The 23,391-nt window shown below is 39.4% G+C and overlaps 1 protein-coding gene and 1 long non-coding RNA gene across 15 annotated transcripts in view; one reads left to right on the top strand and one right to left on the bottom strand.

Moving 5' to 3' along the window:
• Positions 1-10,003, top strand: part of LOC146401208 (uncharacterized) — a 268,508-nt gene extending 258,505 nt beyond the window's left edge. For 2 of the 6 annotated variants that reach the window (XR_014809671.1, XR_014809673.1), the window contains exon 5: positions 6,527-9,673. This is a non-coding gene — a long non-coding RNA (uncharacterized LOC146401208). Of the gene's footprint in view, positions 1-6,526 lie in introns of all 6 variants that reach the window. The other 4 variants (XR_014809676.1, XR_014809674.1, XR_014809672.1 and 1 more) reach the window with 4 other exon arrangements.
• Positions 1-23,391, bottom strand: part of LOC110261733 (uncharacterized) — a 1,083,992-nt gene that overhangs the window by 311,080 nt on the left and 749,521 nt on the right. The window lies entirely within an intron of this gene.

The raw sequence follows: 23,391 nt of genomic DNA, 5'->3' as shown, positions 1-23,391 counted from the left end.
TGATCTGTGCTTAACATCATTAATTACAAGGGAAAAACAGATTAAATCCATATGGGGTACTATTTTACACCAATTATGTTGGCCAAAAAAAAAGAAAAAGACTAACAATTCCAAATATTTGGAACATTTGGAACTCTAATACTTTGCTGATAGGAGTGGTCCAATCATATTGGAAAACAGTTTGGCAGTTTCTCATAAAGTCAGGCATATACTTGCCCTTAATTCAGCAATTTCACTCCGAGGTATTTAGTCAAGAAAACTGAAAACATATGTCATGTCCACACAACATCTTTATAAGATGTTGATATTAGCTTTATTATGAATAGCCAGAAAAGAAAAACAAACCAGATATTTACCAACAGAAAAATGGGTAAATACTTTGTGGATTATTCATACAGTATGCCCTTAAAAAGGAACAAATTATGATAAACTCAACAGCATAAAATGATTGTCATGCTGAGTAAAAGAAGCCAAAGACATAAGAAAACATACTGTATTTTTCCATTCATTTGAATTCTGAGGATAGGCAAAACTAATCTGCAGTGATAGAACTTAGAAAGCAAGTTGCCTCTGGAGAATGGAAATCTGGAAAGGGATGCAAGGGTACTTTTCCAGTGATGGAAATGTTCTGTATCTTGTTTGGATGGTATTTGCATGTGTAGATAAGATTGCTAAACTTATTATTAACTGTGAGAGTGATATATACTAAGTTTTGTAAAAAGGACACTCAACTGTATTTTTGGTATAACTTTCTTTTTCTGTACATACACATTTGTGTGGGAATACGTGGATATATGTAGTATCTATATATGTGTGTGTATGTGTACGTATACATATATATGCACATGCATATCTAAACCTGGCATTAATCTCCTAAAATATTAAAATGATTGCTCTTTGTCAGAGCAATTGTGTTAGCAAAAACATGTGGGTATATTAGAATGACACCAGATATTTTGCTTCTATCATTGATATCTAGGCACCGCTGAGTCAAAAGTGATACTAGATCAATATGAGTCTTTTCCAGTAATACATACTTAACACAGTTTAACTGCCATAAGCACACGGAAGACACTGAGACACAGTAGAGATTACAGTGTCTGAAGCTAAGTTCCTTTTATCTTAATGACTAAATCATTGGTTATTTTAACTCAAAGGTTTGCCCATGCAAATTGCCTAGGGTTTACTTTTCTATTTTTGCTGCCCCCCTTTTCACCAAATATGATTAAAAATCTAATGAGTCAAAGAAACAAAAGAAAAGGTAAGTGTATTTTTCTGACAAGAATTTCAAGAAATTTTTCTAGTAAATATATATATGTAATATATATATGCAATATATATATATTTTGCCTTTTGAACTTTACCTTTTTTTTTTTTTTTTGTCTTTTTGCCATTTCTTGGGTCGCTCCTTCGGCATATGGAGGCTCCCAGGCTAGGGGTCTAATTGGAGCTGTAGCCGCCGGTCTACGCCAGAGCCACAGCAACGCGGGATCTGAGCTGCGCCTGCGACCTACACCACAGCTCATAGCAACGCTGGATCCTTAACCTACTGAGCAAGGCCAGGGACCGAACCCACAACCTCATGGTTCCTAGTCGGATTCGTTAACCACTGCGCCACGATGGGAACTCCACATTTTGCATTTTGTATATGGAAAGTGAGAGAGACAGACAGAAAGGAAGACAGGTTGAAAGGGACTGGACCAATTACTTATCCCAATATCGCTGAATGAGGAATAATGGAGAAGTAAAAGTGGGAAATTCCATTTAGGAAGAAGAAACATTAGGCTATGGAAGTAGATGATATTTCACAGCTAACATTTATAAGAATATATATGCTCATCATTTCTAATTCATTTTTTATGTTATTTCATCTAATCCTAAGAAAACAGCTCCTGGTGTGTTTCTTTAACCTTTTTAAATACCGTAATGATGGTGGGCCGTATCAAGGAAATGGTTATATATAAAATCCTTTTGCTTTTATCAAAGGGAAATCGCTCCTGGAATAGCAGTCACTAGTTATTAAATGTTTCTTGACAAAGCCCCAATAAGAATTGATCTAAAATAATACAGAAAGGCAAGGCAAAAGATCACCATCATGACATCAACAACAAAACATTTACTCCTTAACAATACATTTCCATTGAAAAGTTCTAGAACATACTGCCGCAGGCAAGGGCTCAAAGGAGCTTCATTCCATATCTAACTAATACGTGTGCACAGACTGTTGAGTCATTTTTCACGTGTGTGTAATATGATTTTTCACTCTGGTGTGATTTCTACCCTCCCTTTTTGTGTACCATCCAACCACTCTACAGATTCATACGAAGAGCTGTTTTTTGCTCAGCTTGCATCAGAAAATGATGTGTTGGTAGTTTCAGCAGTGCTGATACTATTTGAGTAATGTCTGTATTTGATCGTCTGGGTGTGTCTTAGTAGGGGCAGAGCATTCACATTTGCTTTTTAAAATTTACATGGAGCAGCTACCCCTTCATTAGAGGTGGGTGGGGAGAGAGAGGAAAACAGAAGACCCTGGTTTATCTCTTTACACAGTGGTCTTTTTTGGGAGTATCCCCAGAAATAAATTAGATGTTGCAGCTCAGAGAGTGAGTTCTTATGTCTTTATTTGGCCGGTGGTTATGGTGAAATAACTCTTAATCACCAATATGCAGCAACCGCAGATAATCCTGTACCTTCCTTGAGACACTCCTTCTAATTTCTAACATAGCTGATCTTTCTACCGAAACACTGAACAGCTTTTATTGTGCCTTGTTTCATTTGTGGTCAGAGTGCAGTGCTAATGAGAAAAAAAAAAAAAATGGGTGAAAGTTAGGAATAAAAGGAAGGGAGAGGAAATTGACAAATCCTACACACTTTGCTATTCAGATAATCAGTCCCTGAACATTTTAATTGAGGGTGAACTAAGGAAAAAACAAAGTTGATGTTTACCTTTACATCAAGAGTATATGTCAGGAAGGGCTAAGTGAAAACTAAGTTTTAAAGAGTACAGCTGGCCTCTGGAATTCTGCTCCTTTGCCCTTTAGAGGAGACATCATAGACAAAACAACAAAAATAAATGACAACCTAATTTTCACTTTAAAAGAAAAACTTGTCTTAGTTTTCTAATGTCATATTCCTTTTGCTGAAATCTAAGAAATACTTACCTCAAATACATAATTTCCTATTCATTTCTGAAAACACATCCCCCCCCCAGGTCCAAAGAAATAATCAATGAAGTTCTTTTATTCCTTATTTCATTTACATATCTCTAACTAATTTATATATTTTAAAGTCTACATCTCCTAAGACAAATAATAAATGAAAAATTCACATACATGATGATTTTCTTTTTGTGTATTTGCCAAACAAGTTTTCTGATATCTTCACTGGCCACAATATTTTTCTTGATGAAGAATTAATTAATTAAAAGGTGACTGGTTTTACATCATACGAATAGAGTCTTGTGTCTGTCTCTTGCTCTGAGTCTTAGTTTCTACAAGCATATCTCTGGAGCAATTTCAAGGTAAAAGGGAATTGGCTGAAACCTTGTCCTTGAACCTTTTAGAAATAGGTTTGTGAATAGAGCCATCAGGTTGCTCTTGATTCAAAAACTGAAGATAGGGAGACATGCCTAAAGAATTTGTGAAAAGCAGAGAAGCGCTGCACAGGCACAAAATTAAGTCAAAAAAGATGAGGCAAATCCCAAGGAATGAATGAAAGAGATCCATTCAATAGGAGAAATCAATGAGTGAAGCAGCCCAGGTTTACATTGTACTTAAACTTTCCTTGAAACTGAGAGATCAGAGTCATAATATTTTTGTCGTTTGATCACTTCAAACAGCTTTATTGCGTTTATTTCTCTGGACAGAAGCAACCATATAGATAGGTATAGTGCCCAACTGACTGGGATAAAGGGCGTATTGAACAAAGTTATTCTAATTAGTTGGGAGCTCACCTAGCAGCTCTGTTACAACAGCACAGCCAGGGTGCTGGCTCAAGTATCTAACCTCAGCCTCCAGCTCTTGATATTGTAACGCTTTCTGATATAGTTCTTGTTGGGACCCTGAAATTGAGTTGTCTTTTTTATTTATTTGTTTTCTTGTGGGGGAGAAGAGGAAAAGAACATAAGAGCAATAGATTGAGCATAAGGGGTATTAGAAGATGTCTAAGGAATACAGAAGGAAAAGAGAGTTGGTATATTTCCCACACAATAATTTGTCCAACCTATCCAGGCTCTAGGCTCTTAACCGCCCTTTCTCCCTCATTTAGATGGCCAAAACTTCATACTGCTGATTTTCTGCTTCTCCAAGTCCTGTTTTCCCTTTTTCCCAAGTATGCAGTTGCTGCCAAAATATATACATAAAATGTTGCAGAGCAAGATAAAAGTAAATAGCCACAACGTCTCAATATTTCTCTGATATTATTTGGGCAGACGACTGGAACATCTTTATTATTTAGTCAGTCATTTTTGTGATCTGTCCCAAATTCTTTATCAGTTTACAAAAGGACCAAGTTGGGCAGAATTGCAATAAGGTAGAAGTTGGAAGCTGGGGAAGGCAATCCTGAGTACTGAATTAGATGATGGCAGAACCCGTTAGGAAAGCTGGTTCTATTTGAATTAAAAGGCTGCTGGTAGAAAGAAGAGAAATACTTACAGGCAGACTGAGACCTTGAGTTGGACTTCTAGCTCCTTCTCTCACCTCCTGAACATTAAGAGTTGACAGATTCTGCCTATGTAACTCCTGTGGATCAAAATCACCTACCCATTTGCACTAAATAATTAGGTAGAAGCTACAGTCCATGCCCAGAATAGGAATGAACAGTTGTTTTTTTGTTTCTACCAGTTACACAGTTGTGCAGATTCTTGGCATTTTTTTTCTTTATAGAAGTGAAAAAAAAAAAAAGATGCTAAATGGAATGACAAAATAAGGAGGAGGGTGGGAGGGGTTCGCTGGGCTCTGAAATCCAGAGGAGAGGAAATAATGTGAACTGTCTTAGGAAAAGCTTGTTAACACTAATCATTTTGAGCACAGTTTCATAAAGATTAGTTTGGATTTGTTGTAAGCCTATCTCAGAAGCAGAGGCATTTGTATTGCTTGCCTCTGGGAGCAGCTGCTATTTAGTTACTTGATTGGGGAGAATCACACCCTTTTACCCTCCCCCCCCCCATGGGCATTAAACCTATCTCATGGGGGGCTTTGGGATTAGAATCAGGAGCTTCATGTGCTAGTCAAGCCAATTTACTGCCCAACCCCAGTCTTTAAAATATGGCAAGACTGTTAATAGTGGCATTCACCTCTTGCCTAGAAATGTGACCAGGCAGACTGGTGGGGCCCCTGCCAGTTCTGAACTAGAAGTTTCTGTCAGTAAAAATGAGAAGAGGTCATCATGCCTCTGGAGCATCAGCTCCAGATGTTTGTGGTTTGCTGGTATATCTGCCCCATCTCCACAGTGCTTTCTAGGAAACCCCAACAGCAATTTGAATGAACCAGAAGCTCAGTGTTTGAAGAAAGTCTCCCATGAACTTGTCCTCACTGAAATGCTACCACAGTGCTTGGTGAAGAGGTGTAGTCTTTGTGCAGAGAACCAAGACACGCCTCTACAGCAGAGGCCCCTTTCAATGGATAATGAGTCCTAAAGTGGGAATGTTATTGGTCCAAGCTCTGGGGATGACTCTCCATTATCTAGATTTTCAAGTGAAAGATTCCTAGGTGTCAAAGGGTAACTATATAACCAAGAACTAACATGAGCTTCATTTCATCTCTCCTCCCCAAAACTTAAAAATTCCAAACTTGTTACATTAGAGTAAATCATGCAGAAACACGCCAGCTGTTCATTACTCTGTGAAAGCTGAATTCAGCATCCTCCCCTCCTTTTTTTTTTTAACTTTGTTTTTTTGGAGTGAAGTTCTAAAAGGATGTGTCTAGTATCAGAGACCTTATCTGTCTATAATTCTCTCCACATTCTTGCCTTTTCTTCTTCCACTCCTCACTTAGAAAAAAATTCCAACTGTAATATTTGGTTCAACGCAGTTTCCAAAACCCTTAGTCATCCCAAAGAAAATTCAAATTGCATTTTCTAAAAGCACTTGGCATCATTTGTTTCCCTCAGCACTGAGAGAAGGGGGACGTGCTAGTTTGTGGAGACAGCAGTGCAGTGAAAAGTACATAAGCTTTATAATCAGACAGACCCTGTTCAAATCCAGCCTGATTCAAATCTATGACCTAAGCAAGTTATTCAGTTACTTTTCTGAGGCTTACTTTATTGAACTATGAAAAGAGGGAGAAGAGACATAATAATCAACTAAGAGGGTTATGAAAATAAAATATGTACAACTTATAATATATGAGATATATAATGTTTGGCCCATAGTGAGGGTCCAGTACATTTTAGTATCCTTCCCCCTGTTTGTGTGGGAGATCACTGACTCCAGATTTGGGGGCATATGAGTAGACCATGAGTTTTGAGATTTGTGTTTGTTTCCAGAAGCTATATTGTTCTTTAATGCATATCTTTTTTTTTTTTTTAGCAATACAAGATATGCCTGAGTCAAAAGTGGAGCTTCTCTGGGCTTGGTGGATCACAGATCTGGTACATCAGCCCATCTAAGGCCATTTGTAGTCACCCCTGAGCAACCTCCATCCCCGAACAATCTCGATTCTCAAGCAACCTCCGGGAAACTTAGGGTTTGCAAAATGTTGATCCGGATGCCAACAATTAGGACAAAAGCAGAATCGCGTGGTTTTCAGAGCTGAAAGTCGCCTTAGATGTCATCTAGATCAATGACTTTCAAATTTTGTTTTAGCACACACTACGAAATCTTAGTGCGTGTGACCTGGTACTCACAAATGTACTTGCACATTTACATACATAACTGAAATAAAACTTTACCACAGCAATATGTGCTCTTACGATGGGCAATATACTCCACTATTTTCTATTATATTTTATTTTAAAATAATATTTGTCAGTGCCACTAAACCTACTGTTTGACTGGTGATTTGAAAAAGTGTTCTATACCAATAGACTTATACTGGAGACAAAGAAATTGAAATCAAGAACTTTTCCTTTTCTGCCTCATATTTCTCCTTGATAATCCTAAATAAAATCTCTATAATCCATTTTTACTGCTTATAGACAAATGGTATCCCTGAAGGGTTTTGGAGTTTAGATCAACATGTTCTTTAGCATGGGCTGATTCCTAGTAAAATTCATGGTGCCAAGCAGAATGAACTTAGGGTGTTTACCTGTTATCTGTGCCATCAGTCTAGGAACCCCAGTCTTTCCACTTGGTCTGGCATGTCACCAAGAGCTGCCTGTGTACCCTGACCTATGATATAATAGGTCTGAATCATCTTTTCTTGAGAGAAACATTTGGTAAAATCTTGAAAATAACTTTAATATTTTGTCCTGTTAGCAAGCAAGGGCGAATGTGCCTGCAGTGCAGAAAGCCAAACTATGACAGCAGATATTTGCAGCAAAGTCAGGGTTTACTTGTAGGCACCAATCAAGGAGAATGCCCAGCTCACGTTCAAAAGACCCAAACTCTCAGATGGCTTTTAGGCCAGGGTTGTTGGGAGAGAGGGTTGTAGGATACATAACCAGCTCACCAACCTTCTTCTCAGTGGTTGTTGTAAGGTAACATGGTAATGTTTTGAAAATCTCAATCATCAGCCTCTGGTTCCAGCCAGTCTGGAGTCTTTGTGCTTGTCGGTCAGCATGTAGTCACCATTCTCCATCTGGGTGGGGGTTTTGGTTTCTGCCTAACAACTCAAAAATATGTATCAGCTTATCTACATCCCTTCAGGAGGAACCAGGAGATCTGTGACTCTATTGTTCTAATTGTTAACAGCTTGAGCCTGCCCTTTGGCACTCCAGGAAGACTAAGAAGGATAAATATTTTCCTACAAAGAAGAAACAGAGGGCAAGGAGGGGGCTTTTGTACTTGGGAAGGTCCCACAGAGTCTGGCTTAGCCTCAATCTCCCCTTTTCTTCGATACTCCTCAATTCTGAGGGGAACAGGGGTGGGCCAAGAAAGAAAATAAAGTTTTGGATAAGGAGATTAATCATAAATTCAGCAGGGCAGTCTGTTTCACTTCCTCTGTCCCACCTGGATGGCTGAGATAAGATAAATAAAGTGCATGTGTCTTTTTCAAGGAAAGTTTTGTCTAGATATATGCCCAAGAGTGGGTTTGCTAGGTCATATGGTAGTTCTATGTATAGTTTTCTAAGGTACCTCCATACTGTTCTCCATAGTGGTTGTACCAGCTTACATTCCCACCAACAGTGCAGGAGGGTTCCCTTTTCTCCACATCCCTTCCAGCATTTGTTATTTGTGGGCTTATTAATGATGGCTATTCTGACTGGTATGAACTGCTATCTTGTAGTAGTTTTGATTTGCATTTCTCTAATAATCAGTGATACTGAGAATTTTTTCATGTGCTTGTTGGCCATCTGTATATCTTCCTTGGAGAAATGTCTATTCAGGTCTTTTGCCCATTTTTCAAAGACACATGCACCTACATGTTCATTGCAGCACTATTCACAATAGCCATGATATGGAAACAACCCAAACGTCCATCAACAGATGATTGAATTAGGAAGATGTGGCATATATACACAATGGAATACTACTCAACCATAAAAAAGGACAAAATAATGCCATTTGCTACAACACTGATGGAACTAGAGACTCTCATACTGAATGAAGTAAGTCAGAAAGAGAAAGACAAATACCATATGATATCACTTATATCTGGAATCTAGTATATGGCACAAATGAACCTTCCCACAGAAAAGAAAATCATGGACTTGGAGAAGAGACTTGTGGTTGCCAAGGGGGAGGGGGAGGGAGTGGGATGGATGGGGTGCTGGGGGTTAATAGATGCAGACTATTGCCTTTGGAGTGGATTAGCAATGAGATCCTGCTGTATAGTACTGGGAACTATGTCTGGTCACTTATGATGGAGCATGATAATGTGAGAAAAAATAATGTATACATGTATGTGTAACTGAGTCCCCATGCTATACAGTGGAAAGTTGACAGAACACTGTAAATCAGCTATAATGGAACAAAATAAAAATCATTATATTAAAACAAATTAAAACAAAATATGGGTAAAGTGAAAGCAGCCATAGCTGTCTCCAACATCAAGCCAGCTTCTGGTTATTCCTGAGCTTCTGTCTCTGCCTAGTGACTTGGTCTGTTTCTTCCCAGCTGAGTGTTCTCAGATTTCCTTTGAAAGTTGCCTTGTGGCAGTGGGAAAATGTTTTTAACCCCAGTGAATGAGAAACACAGTGTTTAACATAGCTGTCATAAGCAAGAAATATCATTGAAAATCAGTTTATTTTGAAAAATCTATGGGACTGCTAAATTGTACTCTATATATAGCTTGAAATGATTATTAATTAAATGGCTTAATTTAGGTTTCCTTTTCTTTTATTGAATTCTGCTGGGCATTCCCTTGTCCCTGGCACTCTGGTGATTTTTCCTAGTTGAATAGGTACCTCATGTTGAAAAACACAGAAAGAGCCTGGGCTATTGGCTCTGACTTGGATTTGGGTTTAATCCTGCCTCTGTCATCAGCCAGCTATATGAACTGGGCAAATGACTTTATTTTTCAATAAAGGTTTCTCATAACCAAGTGCTAAGAATAAAACAGTTGTAAAAATTAAAGGGAACAATGAATGTAAAGTGTTCAGCATTTTAAACATTACTGATAAATAATGATCTTTTTCCTTTCTTGTAGAGAAGTCGCTAGAGTGAAAAGTGTGAAATGCTGTCTGGTTGGATATATTTGTTTTTCAATGAATCAGGTTGTTAGATGTTCTATACATAAGTAGTAAATTATTTGATAGTTTATAATCCATGGACTTGGTAAGTATGCGTGGTTATAAACAGATTTCCAATGACTTTTAAAATATTAACATTAGCCTGTAAGGAAAACTGGCTAATGGAATGGAATTGACAGGCTCATCATTGGTGATAAAATGTGGATTTCAAACACATACTTAATTTTCCTGGGTAATAATTATTGGGTCAACTAATCCCTAAGAATAGATATATTTAATTATTCAGATTTAATAATTATTACTTATCAAAGTTCCAACTGTGTTTTTGGCACTTGCATCTCTACAAGGTGATCATGTATCACTTCCATCCTATTTGAGTCAAGTCATCACCTTGTTTCATATCACAAGGTCCCTCACTTCTAGAGCCATTCAGCTGCCTTTCTAGTCAGGAAAGATGATACAGAGAGAAGGAAATTGTACCTGTGTCCCCAGCTGGTGTTGGCTCATCCACTGTGACCTTCTGAAATGTTACCATGAGAGTAGAATCTTTGGTTCTAATGATGTAAGACATGTTGATCTGTATTGTTCTTCTGTGAACAGTATATAATTCAGGGTCAAAGACAGATTGAAAGGAAGAAGGCTTATTCTGACTCCAGTTACACACTTGTCTCTGACCACTTCCAGTGTCATAGAGGCCAGAGAACATGACCTTAGCCTACACTCTTACGTATATCACTGCAGATGCGGCTCTAAAATTACTCCTTCTTCATTCTCTCCACCCTGTCTTGCAGGAAAAAAAGAAAAGAAAAAAAAAAAAAAGAAAGAAACCAAAGAAATAATATTTGAAAGAAGGAGCAAAAGCTACTCAAGTTTTAACAAGCTTATCTTTTTTTTTTTTTTCATTTTAGGCTTTTGTAGATTTCTCTTACATTCTGTGCAATTGACTATGTGCTCATTTTTAGAAGAGGATCCAGTAATGTCAGTGTGAGGACCATTGATTAGTCGATATTGAAAATTCCTATTAGAGAGAAACAGATAATGAAGAAGAGCCACTTCCCCTTGGCACCCACACATAGGGATGCTCTTTTGTGGTTCTAAAGGGAGTCCCAACTCTGGATACTACAAATCCAAATGTTTCAGGAAGGCCAGTTTTGGGCTAAGACCATGAGACCTAAAGGCAAATAATGATCTAGGAAGCTTTTCCCAAGAACATTTTCAGTGTGCAGAAAGTTAAATAAAAGAGTATTTTAAGTACACAGGGGTTATGTATGGTGTTCAGAGCATCCTCATATCCTGCTCTATGATCTGAAGATGTTTTTCTATAGAAGGTTCTGGGAAAGAAAAACATGGAAAATTTAAAGAGAAACGAAGAAGTTCATAACTATCCATCAAGGTATTGGGAGCTCACGAAGTGCCAGAGAAGTGGAGGCAAAGGACGAGAGGACCGGTGAAGCGTGCCAGAGAATGGAGAAGTTGGAATGTGCAGATCTCACATGTAGGAGGCAAAAGCCAGATTGCAGCACAACAGGTGAGGCAGTAATGGACCATGGATGTGGCCAGAGAGCCCCGCCTTAATGTCAGGAACAAGAGAGAAGAGCTTGGAAAGTAGGGAAGTTTTGTCTCATGCTAGTGCTCCCGGAGTCAAAATCAGGGCCCCATATATGGTTATGCAAAATTAAGATGTGATGATAAGACCTAGAGATGGAGGAGATGATAGCAGGAATGAATTTTGGAGAGAAGGGCACAGCCTCCAGTGCTGATGGTAATGTACATTTCTTCAGTTATGGAAAACTACTACAGAAACATCTGTTTAAAAAAATATGACATTCCTATTGACTTAGCTATGTCTTCCAGGTCTTCATCATGGTCTGGAAATAAAAGCATCTGTCTACATGGATATTAGAAGTTTAGAAATGATTTAGAGAGAATTAGTTTAAAACCAAGATGTTTAGAGAGATCATAGAAGGATGTTTATTATAGCCATGTTTATAGTGACAAGAAATTGTTAGAAACCTGGGAGTTCCCTGGTGGCCCAGTGGTTAAGGATCTGGTGTTGTCACTGGTGTGGCTTGGGAACTACCCCATGCCTTGGGCATGGCCAAAAACTATTCTTGATGGATCAATGAAAAGAATTAATTTTTTAAAAAAAGAAAAAAATTTTTAGCAACCTGAATACTCTGATTAGGAAAATGGTTCAATAAACCATGGTACCATCATAAAATGGGATATTATGGGGCTTTTAAAGGGAATGAGCTATATCTATATTTATTGACTGGGAATTATTGCCAGATTATACTGTTAGGAGAGCAAATCAAGACAAAGATAAATATATGCACTATGATTCCATAAACAAAACCTTTAGAAAAAAAACCAGTATGTAAGTGATTATAAGAGCATGGAGAAAGCTGTGTGGAGGATACATACCAGGCTGTTCACTTTGGTGGGACTGGAAAAAGTAAATAGTACAGATAAAAATTTTTGCAAAATAAATTTTTTTTCATGAAAATCCATGACAAAACATCAACATAAAGTGTAGTCTATCAATATTTTTGTGACATGACTCTATGTATCCATTAACAATTGATACCTTACAAATTCCTCCAGATTTAAAGATTTAAATACAATCATTCAATACTTCTCACAAGTCTGTGGGTAGAATTGGTGGTTTTAATTGTTTGGACTGTGCTTAGTTCATCTCAGGTGGGCTCAAATAAAATGAGCAGGAATAGTCATCTTGTTCCTTAAGTGACTTAGCTTTGTGTATTTCCCAATTCTCCTATAAGGATTTCAGGGCATGTTATATTTCAGTACCTGATACCACGGCATGTACTATAACTACAACAACTAATAATGATAATTATAATGCATTGAGCATATACTGTATGCAAGAAACTACAAAAGGACTTTCATATGCATTTTCTCTTTCTCCTCATAAACAGCACTATGAGGTGCATTCCAAATGGAGACTCAGAGAAGCTAAGTAACTTATCGCCTATGAAGCAAGACCATCTCTTAGTGTTCAGGAAAAAGCCTGGATATTGAAATCAGACCCAGTGAAGATAATAAAAATAATAAAACACAAATGGACATAATTTACCATGTTAGGATATTTAGTATGTGAAAAACCTAACAAAGTTTAATTCATCAAAAATATAGCAGTGATAAAATTAGATATTTTAATAGCACATTATGTTCTTGTCTGCTCTATATTTTGTTCATTAGTGAAAATATTGAAGTGTGGCTCATACCAAGAAGTTATGTGTTTATTATTAATAACATTTGGCTATGGTTTTCAAATTTCTAATGTGACAGAATGTCCTGTTTTTTGGTGTGAGAAAGGAAGAATCATTTTGAGGAGTGCCTTTTCTCTTTTGGTTGGATGTTCCATGTTTATGCCCTTTCATGTTCTTTGTCCATGTTTATGCCCTTTCATATTCTTGGTTTCACCTCCTTGTTAGTTTGTTTAGGCACTTTTTTCCCCTTCCAAATGTACCAAATAATCCTGTAGTCACCTCTCACTATAGTTATCAGTATTGCTGTAATTATGTTATCACCTTGGGAAAATGTCCTATACCCTTATCCTATTTTTGGTCAGTCCTGAACATTGCTCTGGTTCTCAGGTTTTCCCTGCAGCTAGAATTCCCCCTTTTTAAGTAGCCTTATTTAGAGAAGGTTGTATTCAAAAACTTCCAAAATGCCAAACCAAGGGCTTTGTATGCAAGATCACTTTGCAGAGGGAAAACAAAAGGCCAGTCTGGGTTTGGAAGGTTGGAAACTTAAATGTTTTAGATCTGCTTCACTGGACAAGAGTGCAGCCCGGCTGTTAGTAGATATTTGGTTCCTGCCCCCTGGCCTGTGGCCAGGTATCCTGCTCATTGCTTTATCTTCCACCAGCAGCTTTTCCTTGCTGGACTCTTACCTGCCCAAACTACTGAAAAAATGAATACGACTTCTGACTTTCCTTCTCTCTTCAAAACTGGGATTGCAACTTCTTTTAATTTTTAAGGATTTTTACTGTAATTAAATACAACAAAATCAAGCATCAGTAAACAAACAAACAAACAAACAAAACAAGCACTGACACAAATCTCAACACAGAAACTATGAATTAGTCTTTGGTCGTTATTGAAATATTCATGTTTCCAAGCTCATTTTCTCACACTGTAGTCTCTGACTTCCTTTTCTGTAGGGTTTTTATGCCACTTTGGGTTCTAGGGAAAAAAGACACTAAGACAGAGTTAGAAATTGAAGAGCTGTATTGAGGGAAATGACTGTGATGGATAAAGGGCAGAGAGAACAGAAATAAGGGGGACCTTTCAGACCAGGTTGTAGGTATAGCATCTGCGAAAGGAGAGGAAAGGGAGGAGGATTGAGCAGAAAACACCTCAGGCTGCAGTCAACTTGAAAACCATCTCAAGCAGATGGATGGGGATCCCTAGAGAAGAGATTGCCTTATTGGAGGAGTCCTGCACTTGCGGGGAGATGGCTGTGTTGGGGTTCCTCCCTCCTCCACTCCCATTGTGCTTAGTCATGAGTAGATGCTCCTTGAGAAAAGCCTGACCATGAAGTGAACACGAAGGTAGAACCTGAAGGTGTGGCACCTGCAGACCATCCACCTACTGGATTGCACTACTCACTACAGGTTTGCTCTTAGTAGGACATGGGAGCAGCTCATCTCCATGGTAGCAACAGCTCATCCCAGGGCACCACTGAGATCCTCCTCTTCACACAGATTCCAGGAGAAGCTTATTTATGGCTCTTACAAGCTGTTGTCTTTCCCTTCACTGAGATCTGTGAATGCTCTTCTCCTTCCATCAGCCCCAACCTGCAGAGACGAATTCCCACTGACCATCTTAGTGACTCTGGTGTCCCTCAGTGGCACCTTCCAGATGGCCTTGGTGGATAGACTGTGCTCTGGCCCTCCAGGGGAGCACACAGCTCTAGTGGGTTTCCTGACCTTACATGATCTGTCATCCTAGCCTGACCACAACCACAGGCCTCTCACTCCTTTGTGTGCCATCTGCTCTGGCAACTCAGTTATTCCATCTTTGCTCAGCATGGACAAATATTGCATTCCTCAGGCTCCTAAGAGCTATCAGTCCCCACAAGCCTTGCCAAAGTTTTGTATCATGGGTCCCAAGAAAGTGCTCCCAAGGCAATAAACTCTTGCTTTTCACATTCTGGTTCCTTTGACCAAGTGCTGTGAAATCCAGGAATGGCTCCTCCTAATTCAGCCTCTTTGAGATTCAATCTCTTTTCTCACTTATTAATCTAAGCTGGGATTTAAGTGCAGTGATCAGTTGAGCATCCAGAGAAGAGCTGACAAGTCCTGAGGGGATGGATACCTGTTGCTTTGTAGGGGCGAGACCCTTGCTGCGTCTTCCCCCACATTGAAAGTAATAGCTCTTAGTAGGGAGGGACAGGGCACCTTTGCGGCCCCCAGGAGTAAAGCTAAGTCTGCAGTCATGAAGGCCTCCACCGAGATAGCCCTGTTCCAGGTTTTAGTGGCTCTGACTTTAGCATAACACATTTGCTTAAGTCTCTAACTAGTAAGGACTGAAACTCAACTGTGCCTGCCTTCCTACTGCGGAAGAAAAGGACCTCTTTGTAAGTTATCAAAGTGGTTCTCCAGTTCTCATACTTAGTCTTTAACAGTTTGTTAATAGCCCTCATATTCTCACAATCTCTCTGCATTGCAATTTAATACAACTCAGTAATGGCCCGCCAAACTACCCTGTCTTTATATGAAGTATTCCTTCCGTACCTTTCAGGTACCAGAATCCTCCTTCTAGCAAGCCATATCTTCCCCCTGGGCCATTTTTTCCAGGTTACCTTGGTTGTAAATGCATTCACTGATTGGGTAATGCCTTGGACTCATGAGGCTACCTGTGCTCCACCTAACAGGTGAAATGAGGTCCTTCCTACCAGCAATATTGTGAGTGGTCCACACCCCAATCCAAGTTTATCACTGACTTTGTTGAACCACACCAGTGCTGACTGAGTTATTTTTGGACCCCTGGGAAGCAGTTGCCAAGACTGAATTAAATGTCCAAGAGATTTTTAGGGAGGACTATATGTGAAGAGTAATGGCTGAGAGAAAAGAGGCAGACAAGAGCCTTAGACCATGATGCAGAGGGCTGACACTTCTTAAAAGAACAAGAGAATGATGAAAGATTGGGCAGGAAGAGCCTCAGCCAGCAGCACTGAGAAAGTTGTGGCCAAGCTGATTAGAAGCCCGAGAGCCATTATTGCCTATTAGAGTTTTGCATTGGCAGAGATGGCCTGACTCTCATACTCCTGATGTGCTCAGACATTGGCTCAAATATTCTGGAGGAATGTGACATCTACATGAAGGCCTCAACAGCTCCTGAAGCTGTGGCACTGGAGGTTATCAGTTAATTCTACTCACACAAGTTCCTCTCAAGGGAGTCCAAGTGATTCAACTATATGGCAATCAAAGACCTACAGAATTCTCTGAGTCATTTGTGGTCTACTCCACCTCTTCTTTGGATAAAGTCCAAGCTCCTCAGACTGTCTACAGTAGATTTAGGTTGGCACTACTCTCAAGTCTGGAAAATTTCTAGTGCCTTCAAGAATCTGCGTTCTAATCTCTTTTTCTTATTAGAATATTCTGTGATCAATATTCAAGGACTGCTCTGGGTTGTTTGCCCTTAATCTCATGCAGGTGTGCAGGTGTGTTGCACCTGAAGCTCTCTTAGGTTCTAGCTCCTAGAAGTCAGACAGAGCTTGGCTTGAATATTAGTTGTGTGATGTGATCCTCAGAAAAACATTTAACTTGTGTCACCATAGATTATCCACTGGGAAAATGGGAACAACTGTCCCTACCTCATAAAGTTGATATGCAGGTTAAACAATGCATTTATGAAGTGCCTCATACAGTGTCTAGCACATAGCTACTATTGAAATATTAGTTTCTGGGTGCCTCAGGTTGCCTGAAGAATATGCCTCTGGTCCATTGTTAAGTCTGTTTCTACCTTTTAGTGAAGAAGTTCATCTACCTCATACACCTTTCCAAGGTAATAGCTAGAACTACCTGCTTTACATTAGTTCCCTCCAAGATTCCTACCTGAATTCTATCTTCCCATATTTAAAAGCTGCTTTTTAAGGTTAACCCATTTCTACATTTCTATTCCACCCCTGAGGGATATTTCTTGAGGTCAGTTCATTTTTATATCAGGGAAAGTTGATGTCACATCCTGCTGAAAGAGTGAAACCCTGACTTAAGTCACCAACTCTGCCTACATCCCCACATTCTCTCAGGGTCCTCCCTTCAGGACCCACATCCACTTGCCCATCTCCCACCCTCCTGAATAGATGTAAAATGTTGTAATATTTAAATGCTCTCATTGTGAATGGTTTCCAAATGAGACAGGTTGGGGGGTGGAGGATGCGCTGGGGAAATGCTGTAAAATTGGGTTGTGATGATCACTGTACAGCTATAAATGTAATAAATTCATTGAGTAATTAAAAAAATGCTTTCATCTTGCTGAAATTACAACAGGCATTTTTTTTGGGGGGAAAGAGCATTGTTGTTCCTTTCCTCATTCCTCCTCATGCTTACCACTCAAAATACACATGTTCTGGGCATATGCCGGCACAAATACACAGACATACTGACTTTAAAAGAGGCATATTTTTGCACTCCTTGACATCTGCTTATGTTGGTTAAACACACAAGTCTTCTGTTCATATTTCAACATGGTCAGAAAACACACTTGAACGTGTCAAAGTCTGAATGTGTACTCCTTAATAAGTGATGGAAATTGTTGCCAGCACAATCCAGCATCAGTTAGGTCACTTAGGGACTATGGCTGAAGTGAATGGGGAGGGGCTGCTTGGAAGAGGCCATCGTCAACTGGGTTGGTGGGCAGCAGATAGACAGTGTCCTGCCGTCATGCCCTCCCCTGATAGTTCTCTTTCTACCCTTTTTTTTTTTGCTCCTTAAGAAAAATCAGATCAGTTTTTCTGTCAAGACTAAAGTAAATTAAGAAAAATCAGGATTGATTTTTCACTGTGGAAAAAGTGAGGCATAAAAGTAGAGACTCTTTTTCACTCTGTCCTGCCGTTTTGCCATCAATCTATGGAATAACATGTGTGCTCTGCTTATACACATTTGAGGACAGTACATACTATCATGAAGACTATACTGATTTAGGAGTACCTAAATTTACAACTGTAATATGGCGTCACCCCTGGCTTTTATGCACAGAAAGTGGCACAATTTCCTTCCATTTTCCTCATTTGCATGTTGAAATTCTTTTCACAACTATCATTCATTTACATATACATATTCAAATGGTTGTTGGATTCTTTTCACAGCATTGCATTTTATGAGGCAGGCTACCTTCATCCATATTTTATTGCAAAGAGATTACCATTACTCTTAGGTATTTTAAAATATGAGCAATGGTTGCTTACAAAACAGAAAAAAAAAATTAAACAACCTGAAACACACAAAAACAACCCATCAAATTCAGATGACTAGAAGTATGGCTGGAAGGTTACAGCGTCCGTTCAAACCAAACCCTTTAGCAGTGATTGCGTTGCCTTTAATTCTGTAAATGACAGTCTCCCAGCAGGCTGCACTATTCTGATCACCCTCACATCCTGGCTATAATTGGCTGCCCATGAAACTCCTGTTGCAGACAGCCTTGTTAGCTCATGGGGAAGAATGGTACAGGCAACACATCAAAAGGTTGAATGTGGAAAAGGAATGAAAGACCTTAGCAGCCTGCTGCATCCTGGTAACTGAAGAGCAGGAAAATCTTTGTGTGCATGTGTGTGTGTATGTACGTGCACACAGCATCCCTTAGGCTGAGAACTGCCAAGTGAGGAGAAATAAGCACGTGAGAGAATACAGACACTGTGAGACAAAAGCAGTAGAGTGAATGCATACTGGCAAAGAGTGCACAGTTCACAGAATAACTTTCTGATCGTTGCATTTAATCTGTTAGTGCTGCTACCCAACACCTGTGCAATTATCTCCTGATCATAGTTATCAATGGATTTGATTATTACAGTCCAGGAGTTCTGAGGCTTTGACTTTTGCCTTTTCTTTAAATCAGGGTGTGTGATCAAGAATAAAACATTTACAGTTGTAATTCTGATTTCCAAGGGAATTTGAAAGTATAGGAAAATGTAAAGAAAATTACTCTTAAAAATAGGGAGAACCAGAATTTGATCCCAGGTTTATTAATTCTTGGCTGTATAGCACTGGGGGAAATTATCAACCTTTCAACCAGAGGTTGACTCAACCATTAAATGGAGATTGTAATGTCTACTTTGTAGGGTTTGCTGAAGACTAAATAACTTGCTGAGCAAGTACTATATAGGCTCATGTTTCTTAGGAGACAGTTGTAGTTTTAGACATTGCTATTTCTATTTGTTGTGAGAATTTACTTTACAGGCACTAAGAAAGAGACTCCCTTTAACCTGACTTTATGGCCAACATTAGCATGGTTGAATAATTGATGATATCTTTCCTGTTCTCTTTATAAGGAAAAGAGGAAGAAACATCTTCCCAAGGTGGATCGGAAGCACAGAACATCAGGAAGAAATATAACCCATACATAGTACACTCCACTAACATGTGGGGTATCTTTTGCTCACTGTCTGCTTATGGGATCTCTTCCTGACCCCAATACTAATCCCACAAATATGCTCTACTCTTCCACCGAGTGTTATAAAATGTGATGTCCCCATTTTATAAAGAGGGAAGAAATGATCACCATTGTCCTTTAATCATAACAATAGTTTTTTAGTTTCCTCTTTGAAGTAGAAGCTATGTGCTATCCAGATTATCCCCTTGGGGACCAAGGAACTTATTCCCTCAACCTGCCAGGAATGTCTGCTGCTAATGACTCACAGCTGAGTCTTTCCCTGGGACTTTCAGCCAACAGGAGCTGATGTACCCAAGTTGTGTCCCTTTCTTGTGGCAGCCTTTATCCAATGACTCATGGATGCAGAGTATAAATAGTAAACCCTCTTGCCTCAATATGGGACAGCTCTGAAGGGCCATTGCAGGTCCAGAACTTCCCATGAAATCAGATGACCCTTTACTGGAACTGCACTGCAGTCCAACTTTTCCTTCCACACTCCTCCTTTCTTCAATCACTGATAGGAACTGTTCCAAGAACACTCAAATGTCAGTTAGGGTCCTTCAAAAAGCCGATTCCAAACTAGAATCAGATATGTAAATATGTAATGGGGTAAATGCTTATGAAAGAGAAAGAGCAGAGGAGGTAGGCAAGCCTTCAGACTGGGCTGCCAGCCAGATACCTATATGAAAGGAGAGAGGAAAGCAAGTAGGATTGAGTAGGAAAAGCCTCAAACTGTGGTCTAACTCTGAAAAAGTCTCGGCCAGGCTGATGAGGAGACCCAGATCAATTTCTGACCATTAGAGGAGCCCTGAGTTGGGCAGAAATATTCAAGCTCTAGTACTCCTGCTGTGGTAAGTCACTGACCTGGAGAAGACCAAAGAGACCATGGTCGCAGTATGAATGCTACACAAACACACAAAAATGAAGGTGTGACATCTAGAGGCTCTCGTCCAACCTCTTTCCTTGTAGCAGGTTGTTCTGAGGGTAGATCTGAGTGAGAGTTCCATGGTCACCAAATTTCCTTGATTATTCACCTGCAATGAACATCTCTATCTCATGGTCTTTCAGGAAACCTAATATGAGACAGTTGGTATCGGGAGTGTTCTGAGGAATTCTAAAATGGGATGTTGAAGCTGGATTGTGCATGCACTGGCTGGTAATGAAGATTCTATCACTGGTTGTGGGTGAAGTGCTCACAATCTCTGGCATGTGGCAGCTGTGCAACTGTTTAAATTTTGCTGATGGTAAACTGGGATGAGATATTGATGGAAAGGAATGCAATGGCAGTTGTGCCAACGCAGGCATTTGAGAGGATGGAGCAGTAGTACCATAAAAGACAGGAATCAGAAGACTGTTGCTGAGTGAAATTTTTGCACCAGAGAGAGACAATGAAAGGTTGAGAGTGATTAATCACCCATTGAAGGCCAAATGTGAAAGTCCGAGGGTCTTTTGGCAGCACATAAAGAGACTCTTATCTCCTAGAGCCAGAGGGCAGATCAGACCAAGGATCAGTCCTAAGACTTAATTATAAGGATAACAAAGCTCCAGAAAAGGTTAAATTCTCAATTCTGGAAAATCTGCTTTCCCAAGGTCAGGTTCTGCTTTTCTTGTTGAGAAAATAAACCCTTTAGTATTTAAAATCAATGCACTCAAAAATATGAAAATTCCAGATACTTAGAAAATCTTGGGACCTGCAGGAGTAGCCCATTCCCGCCTATTAATCACCAACCCTCCCTCTGTCTTGAAGACAATGAGGACACTTCTGCCTTGCAGGACAGTATTCAATCATGTTAGAATCTATCCCCTCTTCTGCTTTCTTGGCCACTAGACCAAAAATCAGGGCCAAGTTTTTATATAACTTGCTGGGAAGTACTGGACCTGATAAGGAAGGAAAGAATTATACTCTGAAAGAGCATAGGACCTAGTCAATACATACTGGCAAGAACTAGGTGGGCATGGTGGAACTGAATCCCAAAGGTTCTAGACCACAGTGTTAGACCATAAAATTAGCTAAGGGAGAGTTTATTAATATGGGGGCACTCTTCTGTGACATAGAATTTAAAGCTTGTAAAACCCTGAGAAATGCTGGTGGGATGGCTTGAAGAGCTTGGAGGTAGTAAAGACCAACACTTAGAGGAGAGGAATTACAAAGCTCCCTGGCCAGAGTGATGTTAATAGAGGGTAGGACCCTAGAGGGGGTAGTAGAGGAGCACTGTGAGGGACACGGAAGTAGAAGGCCAGTCACAGCAGTGTGGGCTATGGTTCATCTCAATTACCTTCTTCTTACACGTTTCCCCTCATGACCCTCCAGAATTCTGAAGATGCTGCTCCCAGATGGGATAAAGCTACTATACAAAGCATGTTGATTTGAGTGGCACGAGCAGTGGCTTGTAGTGGATGCACTGTGGTGAACTGCCCAACCCAGAACCCAGGTACTCATTCTTCCACCTGCCAGGAGAGCTGGTGGCTGATCATAGAAGAGTCCTTTCCTGGAAGTAATTAGTAGCTGATGGGAGTTGCCTTTCTCAAGATTTGACCTGCATCCAATGACTAATTGATATGGGAATACAAAGGGGTGGCTTTTTACCTCAATTCAGGACAATGCTGAAGGGCTATGCCAGCTTCAGAGCCCCCTGTGTGATCAGTTGAGACCTTTCTTGCAGCAGTGTCCTTGTCCAATATTTCCTTCTACGCAGTTGCACTTCCTTCACTTTCCCAGAGGTCCTAGTTCTGAGAGAACTCCTCCACAAAACTTCCTTCAGACCACTTTCTGGATAACATAACAATGACCAATAACTGGGTCAATGTTGATGGTTCTCCATCTTTGACTTTGTCTACAAGCCAAGCCCAGTAGCTCCCACATAAAAAATGTTTAGTAAATATTTTGCAGTGTTAAAATATGTGCCAACTAACAGTGTTTTGGTTGGCTCATGATACTTTGAGAAGTCCCATCCAAAAGACTTTTATGATTCTACCGTGTCCTTTTTTCTCTTAAAAGATTTTGTCAAAAATAAGGACTAAACTCTAAGGACTACAATTCGCCCCCCCTCACCTTCTCCACCCATGGTGGCTTCTTCTAAATCAAGGGATGACTTCTACTAAGAAATCTCAGTTTTAAGAAATCCTTTCTGCATTATTATAATTTGGATGACTTATAAGTGGAAAGTCCTCTTGCACCCCAAATCTAGTGGGTAGTATTTCCAGTACTGCATTTGGAAGTCAATAGAAATGCTTTAACCAGAGCTCCAAACAAAATTCCTTATGCTTTTTTGTGTATTAGAAATATTTAGGGAAAAATAATTATTTTTAAAGCAGTTACAGATTTATAGGAAGTTATAAAGAAACATACAGGGAATTTCTATGCATCCTATAAGAGGAGGTATATTTTAAAATTTTCTAGGAATTAATGTGCTAATGTTAAGATATATATATATATATATATATATACATATATATATATTTAATGAGACTGGGTGAAGCAGGAATATGGGATATTAAGGCAGAAAATAGTAATATTGATATGTTAATGACTCATTAGGTTTTCCCAAGAGCAGCTAAGTGTTGCTATGTTTCTAAAGGTGTTCTGTTTGGACCAAAATCAACGACAAAATCCTCACAAGTATGTGGAACCTGAGACAGTAAACATACTTCTCTGGTATTTAATTAACTCTACAGAATATAAGGCAAGTAAACTTTATTTCTAAAGGAAAAACAGAAATCACAGCTATTAGAAAGCATCATTTCAAGGCACACATGCACACTTGCACACTTGCACACACAGACACATACACACGTGCAAAATTAGTAGCTAACTGGATTTTAAATCTGAAATATGTTCAACTTATGTGTGCTGCACTTCTAATTATCTTGGTCTTTTCATTGGCCAAAAATACCAAATATTACAGAAGAGCTTCTTACAGTGTTTGGCAAAATTCTTCGAAACATAAGACTAATTCTGACATCTCATTTTTTTGCATCAAAA

The sequence above is a fragment of the Sus scrofa genome, chromosome 7 (genome assembly GCF_054392235.1).
Source record: "Sus scrofa isolate SSC_HxYL_T2T_F1_AM1 chromosome 7, Sscrofa_HxYL_maternal_Yorkshire_Landrace_v2.0, whole genome shotgun sequence".
Taxonomy (NCBI): domain Eukaryota; kingdom Metazoa; phylum Chordata; class Mammalia; order Artiodactyla; family Suidae; genus Sus; species Sus scrofa.
The sequence above is the reverse complement of the archived record's forward strand: the minus strand, read 5'-3'. Positions and strand labels throughout refer to the sequence as shown.